Consider the following 8044-nt stretch of genomic DNA (forward strand, 5'->3'; position numbering starts at 1 on the left):
CAGGGACCAGAATGTGAACCACTCTGTAGGGAAGGTGGAGATAGATTTTGTCTTGATATGAGGAACCACCCAAAAATTCCAGCTCTCCACTAATGGCCCCAGGGCCTCCTGAATCCTGCATAGATAAAGGCTGAGGGATAGGATCTGCACATTGTGTACTCAAGAAGGCTGCTCTCTGGAGTTTTGTAGGTCACAGAGCTACACACTGTGACCTCAGTGACATGAAATTGAAATCCTTTTCCCTCTGAGAGTCTCTGACACTAATGATTTCCTGCTGCTTGAGTTGGTCTGGCCTCAAGGAAAGGGACAGGACAAGTGGGAATGTTTAGATGCTCATTGGGTGGGTGGGGCGTGGACTGAATGTGCCTGGAGAGTCGGTGTAGGCCCAAAAAAGGCTGCTTTCATTCTCTAAAGCTGGTCAGAGGAGACCCCTAACGGAATGCTAGGGGAGAATTACTGATCATCAACTGAGTGCTAGGCACTGTGGGAGCATTGAAAACTATATAATCCACGTTCCTGCCCTCAGGAGACTTGCCGTCCATATGACGATTCACAATGCAAAGCAAAGAGTAATCAAGGGCGGAGTCCAGGCTGTGCACTGCATGATGCTAGGGACGCCACACACTCGGACACCCTGTGCCACCACAGGTGTTTACACATCTGCCTTATGCCCGGGGAGGTGAGGAGTAATCAATCAGTATCTGTTAAAAGGGTTTCATGCTGTCTGGTTGACAGCATGGCGGCAGGGACGGCTGAGGTGGCGGCGGCCTTGGTGGATGTAGGCTCAGCCGGGCAATTTGAGGAGCTTCTGTGCTTCAGAGCCAAGTCCCTCCTTGTGGTCCATTTCTGGGCACCGTGGACTCCACGGTGCATCAGATGAATGGTGTGATGGCAGAGCTAGCAGAGAGCATTCCCAGGTTTCAATCATGAAGAAATATTTCCAAGGAGTTTTAGTGCAGTGAAGGTTTTCAGACTTCAGATGCCCTTGATATTCTGGGGAATGCTTTGGTTTTACTAGTATTCCTGGTCTGGCCTCAGGCAGCTTTGCCTGCCACCATTGCCTTTGTTTTATTAAGAGTTCATCTTCTGGGAGCTCTTTAGAGGGGAGGCACATGTAGTGATCCTCCTGGCTTCAGCAGGAGTTTCAAGAACATCATTTACTTCCCAGAAGAGTTTTCAGTGAGGGACCCTACCGGAAACCAGCAGGAATATGAGACGAGATCGGCTTTTAGAAACAAAGAGGAATTTGATTTTGTGAGTCAGGATGCTACTTGTTTTGTTCTGGCTTAAGACTGTTATCTTGTTTCAACTTAGTACTGCCTGTTTTTTGATTTGTATTACTTGGTGATTAGAATCCAGTAGCGCCAGGTTGGGGATCTTCACTGAGCCTGGCCCAGTGGCCAGTGTTCACCAGATGTTAGTTGAAAGTGACTGTGATGCGTGCCTTTGTCATCACCTTTCTGCTCTTGGTCTGAGTGTGGAATTGTACGAAAGAATATGGCACAGACATTTCTTAGACTTTAGAAAGAGTCTCTTTTAAATACCTGTCTCTGAATGCTTTACCTTCTCTTTGTTCTTTTTTCATTTTTATTGGACAGCTGGGGCTTCTCAGGTGGTGCAGTGGTGAAGAATCTGGAGATTCTTCATTAAGAGGTGTAAGAGACACAGTTTCAGTCCCTGGGTTGGGAGGATCCCCTGGAGGAGGAAATGGCAACCCATTCCAGTATTCTTGCTGGTAAAATTCCATGAACAGAGGAGCCTGGTGGGCTAGTGTCCAGGGGTCACAAACAGTTGGACATGACTGAGCTACTGAGCATATACATTGGACAGTTGACACTGATTTTAAAATGTATATAGTTTTTCACATTAAAAAATGAAAAGAATTTAAAATATTGCTTCAAAAGAGCATCCTAAAGAAAAAAGAATTAAGGTAGTAAAAGAGCACCCAAAAATATATGAGATAAAAAGTATAAACGAAGTCAAATAACTACCTCAAACTGTATTATTGTTGTTTATTTGGATAGAAACACCAGATTGGTTAAAGTTATAGATAAAGATAGTATTTCAAGCCCAGTGGAAATCTTTCACTCTTGGAAAAATACGTGCATGTATATTTAAAAACTCTTTAACAATGTAACTTTTCAATACATTTCCTGTAGGTAAAAATGTGAATTCCCCATCCTGGAATGTGAAGTCAAGTGGGCCTTAGAAAGCATCACTATGAACAAAGTTAGTGGAGGTGATGGAATTCCAGTTGAGCTATTTCAAATCCTGAAAGATGATGCTGTGAAAGTGCTGCACTCAATATGCCAGCAAATTTGGAAAACTCAGCAGTGGCCACAGGAATGGAAAGGATCAGTTTTCATTCGAATCCCAAAGAAAGGCAATGCCAAAGAATGCTCAAACTACCACACAATTGCACTCATCTCACATGCTAGTAAAGTAATGCTCAAAATTCTCCAAGCCAGGCTTCAGCAATACGTGAACTGTGAACTTCCAGATGTTCAAGCTGGTTTTAGAAAAGGCAGAGGAACCAGAGATCAAATTGCCAACATCCACTGGATCATCAAAAAAGCAAGAGAGTTCTAGAAAAATATCTATTTCTGCTTTATTGACTATGCCAAAGCCTTTGACTGTGTGGATCACAAGAAACTGTGGAAAATTCTGAAAGAGATGGGAATACCAGACCACCTGACCTGCCTCTCGAGAAACATGTATGCAGGTCAGGAAGCAACAGTTAGAACTGGACATGGAACAACAGATTGGTTCCAAATAGGAAAAGGAGTCCATCAAGGCTGTATATTGTCACCCTGCTTATTTAACTTCTATGCAGAGTACATCATGAGAAATGCTGGGCTGGAAGAAGCACAAGCTGGAATCAAGATTGCCGGGAGAAATATCAGTCACCTCAGATATGCAGATGACACCACCCTTACGGCAGAAAGTGAAGAGGCACTAAAAAGCCTCCTGATGAAAGTGAAAGAGGAGAGTGAAAAAGTTGGCTTAAAGCTCAACATTCAGAAAACGAAGATAATGGCATCTGGTCCCATCACTTCATGGGAAATAGATGGGGAAACAGTGGAAACAGTGTCAGACTTTATTTTTTGGGTTCCAAAATCACTGCAGATGGTGATTGCAGCCATGAAATTAAAAGACGCTTACTCCTTGGAAGAAAAGTTATGACCAACCTAGACAGCATATTAAAAACCAGAGACATTACTTTGCCAACAAAGGTCCATCTAGTCAAGGCTATGGTTTTTCCAATAGTCATGTATGGATGTGAGAGTTGGACTATAAAGAAAGCTGAGCACCGAAGAATTGATGCTTTTGAACTGTGGTGTTGGAGAAGACTCTTGAGAGTCCCTTGGACTGTGATCCAACCAGTCCATCCTAAAGGAGATCAGTCCTGGGTGTTCACTGGAAGGGCTGATGTTGAAGCTGAAACTCCAGTACTCTGGCCACCTGATGCGAAGAGCTGACTTATTGGAAAAGACCCTGATTCTGGGAAAGATTGGGGGCAGGAGGAGAAGGGGATGACAGAGGGTGAGATGGTTGGATTGCATCACCAACTCAATGGACATGGGTTTGGGTAGCCTCCGGGAGTTGGTGATGGACAGGGAGGCCTGGAGTTCTGCAGTTCATGGGGTCACAAAGAATCGGACATGACTGAGAGACTGAACTGAACTGAAACTGGATACTAAGCCATTTAGTTTCTGTCGACTCTTTGTCCTTTCCCCTTTTCAGAAAACCAAAGTTCTACCTCCTACTGTGAATCTTTTCCTTTTGAAAACGCATCTTCTTGCTCTCACCTCGCTTCCTTCCTGACTCTTCCCTTATCCATTTGGTTTGTTCCTTTGCAAAGAATGGAAAAATCTCTTCTAGGAAGCTGACAGTCTTCATCCTTTTCTCCATATCTCCTCTGCACCTACTCTCATGCCATAAAATTTGGAAGGCAGGCAGGTGTATTTTGTGTTACATTAATGATAACTGGCAGCTATTAAGCACATGCTATGTGACAGACACGGTGGTTTCAGTTATATTTCTTAGTCCTCACAAGAGCCTCACGAAGTAGGTACTATTACTATTATTTTACAGATTAGGAAAGTAAGGTTCAGAGAGGGTAAGCAATCTGCCCAGTTTGCACTGCTATTGATTGGTGGAATTGATATTCACACGCAGGTCTGAGAGCCTGGGTATGGACACCCAGCCTGGCTCTGTGCCCCTGGCCGTGATGCTGAGTTGTTTTGTTGTGTTCCTTCTTCTGCCCCATCCTACCTTCTACTCACCCTGCTTTTAAGACCTGGAAGCTTTGACTGGAAAAGTCCTTGTAATTACATGTTTCTTCCCAAATTGGACTGGACTGTTTTTTTTCATGGACTGGATATACCAAGCGACACCACATCCAAATGCTTTAATAAGGATAGTAGTAGTTGAGGGAATTTAATTAAAAGGCACTGCAGCTTCAGCTGTAGCAAAATGAATTGTTTTCCCGTATTCTGAAATGTCATAAAAAGTCATCAGCTATTGCCCTTAACTCCCAAATTCTACTTATAGAAAATGATCCTACAGAAATATTTGAGTGTGAGGTTATACATACAAGGATTTTCACTGCAGCACTGTTGGTAGCAGTGAAATGTTGGGAACAATCTTGTTGCAGTTGTTTTGTCGTGAAGTTGTGTCCAACTCTTTTGTGACCCCATGGACTGTGGCCCTCCAAGCTCCTCTGTCCATGGGATTTCCCAGGCAGGAATACTGGGAATGGTTTGCTATTTCCTTGTCCAGAGAAACTTCCTGACTCAGGGATCAAACCCGTGTCTCCTGCATTGGCAGGCAGATTATTTATCACTGAGCCGCCAGGAAAGCCTGTTGCAGACAACCTTAATGTCTATTAATAGGTGACTGGTTATGGTGCATTTAAATGAATGTAGCCATTATAAAAATATGCTGGTGATTTATGCTATGAAAGTGGCAGGAGAAATTAGAATTTTCCTTTCTTTTCTTGGAAATCATTCAATGATCATAAGAAAAATGGAGGGGAAAACTCACAGGAAAATCCTGCATGCCACAACAGAGAGAGACCTGACACAGTAATAAGTAAATAAAGGGGCATAGAGGAAAGAAATACAAATGGCAAACAAAATAGACAGGAAATAAAGATGTAAGGAAAGGGTAGAGAGAACATGATAGAATATAGGAAAAGGAAAATTTATTATGTATATAATTGGAGTCTCTTTAGAAGAAAACCAAAACAGTGGAACATTTCAAATAGGAACATATGTTTTTGAAATACAGAAGACTTTAATTTATACCCTGTATCATGGGAGATTATCCCAGAAGAGTTAACTTAGAGATACTATCCTGGTAAAGTTAGATTACAAAGATGATCCATCAAGGAAAATGACCAAGGGAAAAGTGTTACCCAGGGGCTTTATCAACAGCCAAATTTCCCTTCAGCTGTGAAGACATGGTCTCGAACCATGTGAAGAGAGGGTCTCAAACATGGAAGAATTCAGAGAATATCAATTCTATGAACCTTTCTTAGGGAAATAACCAGAGAATGAATGTTAGCCGACTAAGAGATAATTGAGGAAATTATGGAAAAAAAGATTGACGGCAAGTTTTGAATACATTTATTGTGAACCCGCTCCAGTATTCTTGCCTGGAGAATCCCCTAGACAGAGGAGCCTGGCAGGCTACAGTCCACAGGGTCACACAGAGTCAGACACAACTGAGCGAATGAGTGTGAAAGCTAAAGTAGTTCTACACATTAGGGTGATTGAAAGTATGTAAAAATGATATGTCCTGAGAATATATAAACAATGTCTCTAATGGATATTTGCAGAGGAAGTGAGGGAGTAAATGAGAAGTAGAATAAGTTTACTGATTGCTATACCTTTAATAACTGGGAGTCAAAAAATATTCATCAAAGCTGACATACCAGGTGATAAAGTAAGCACTTTTAAATACAAAGGTAAATTCTGAGAAGTATATTACTGACTAAAACTGGCCAAGAGAGGAGACAAAAGAAAAGAAGAGGAAATATGCTGACTTTTTCTGCCATTGTTCACAGCAAGGAAGTAATAGATATTTGAAAACTGATAACAGAAAGCTGGGGTATTAAAGTTTTTATTATAAAAGTAACTTCCAAAAGCTTTCAACAAGGCTACAGGCTACATGGTAAGAGATTATGAAAACCTATAAAATTGAAAAGTATAATATGGTATTAGTGTGATAGAACTAAGGTTCTATCACAATAAATGTCTATCACAATGTTCTATCACAATAAATGTTCTGTCACAATAAATGTCTAAATAGGCTTAACTCACCTATTAAAAGAAAATAAATTCAGATTATATTTCTCAGCAAAACTGACCTTATGCTGTTGTCAAGCAAATGACTCATCTAAGATAAAGTGTTTCCCAGAAGGCTGAAAATACATGTATAATGATGCATGAGGCAAATGCAAAGAAAAGAAAGCACGAGTCGTAATCTCAATATCACATCAGGTGACGATGAAGAAAGGCACTTTGTAACATTCAAAAATGCAATTCACAATGAGGATATAACAGTTATGAATGCCTGTCTACCAAGAAACAAGGAACAATATTCATAAAGCTAAAATTACAGGAGATACGGAAAAAATAGACAAGCAAACAAATAGTGGGAGACTTCAATTCACCTCTTTTCAATCAATGAACTTGAATACGTAGAAAAAATAAATTGGATGTAGTAGACCAAAATATCCTATTTGGAGAAACAGATACAGGTTCACAATTCCTTATCCAAAACCCTCTGTAATTTTCCAAAGTTTGAAAAGGTGATATGGTACATATCAGTTCAGTTCAGCCGTTCAGTCATGTCCGACTCTTTGCGATTCCATGAACTGCAGCATGCCAGGCCGCCCTGTCCATCACCAACTTCTGGAGTCCACCCAAACCCATGTCCATTGTGTTGGTGATGCCATCCAAGCATCTCATCCTCTGTCTTCCCCTTCTCCTCCTGGCCTCAATCTTTCCCAGCATCAGGGTCTTTTCAAATGAGTCAGCTCTCTGCATCAGGTGGCCAAAGTATTGGAGTTCCCTTTAGGATGGACTGGTTGGATCTCCTTGCAGTCCAAGGGACTCTCAAGAGTCTTCTCCAACACCACAGTTCAAAAGCATCATAAACATATATTATATATCATCCCAACTGGTATTTGGGATGATATATAATATATATGAATTTGGGGCTTGGGGCAGTACCATAATCAAACATACTGATATTTCTGCTGTAAGTCATTATGACGGGATAAATAAGGACTACAGATAGCCTCATACCAGTTCATCACAGGGTTTGCTGTCAAAGGAACTACAGAAAAAAAGAAAAAAACTTTCAGGTTTCAGAACATTTTGGTTTAGGAATTGAAGAGTTGAGAGGTGAATCTGTTTCTGATTCTGCAACAGAGTGAGCTTGAGGCTCAGAAAGCCAAAATCTGACAGCAGGTGTTGCAGCAAAGGAAGGCTTTTTGTTTGCAGGGCCCCAAGCAATGAGTGGGAGATAAGTGTCAGATCCCTTCCATTTTTGTCTTTGAGTTAGGAATGATTTAAAGAGGAATAACAAAGAAACCGAGATTCGTCATTGTTTTGTGACATTTCTTTGATTTTTTCTTGATTGTGGTTTAGGAAGTTAGAAAGTTTTTCGTTTACAATTCTCTGGGAAGGTAGTCCATGGCTTGGTGTGGAGGGGAGGTGGTGGTCTGTGAGCTCATCTTGTCCTGGAGAAACAACCTGAGTTTGTAAGTTAATGGTGATATCTATAATAGTAATTTTAGCACATTAACGATGTTATCAACCACACCAATCTCAGTCATCTGACTGCTTGCTTAGTGTCCAGCTACCAAAGGACTGAGGTCAGAAGAGACAAGAAAGGGATTGTGGTCAGACAAGAAAAGCAAGGGAATAAAGTCTGGGATGGAGAGAGTAAGTATGAATGCAGTAAGGGAAACTGGTTCTTCTGGGCTTGGTTTCAATTTCACATAGGGAAAACCTTTAACCTGTAACTCTAA

The sequence above is a fragment of the Budorcas taxicolor genome, chromosome 10 (assembly GCF_023091745.1).
Source record: "Budorcas taxicolor isolate Tak-1 chromosome 10, Takin1.1, whole genome shotgun sequence".
NCBI lineage: Eukaryota > Metazoa > Chordata > Mammalia > Artiodactyla > Bovidae > Budorcas > Budorcas taxicolor.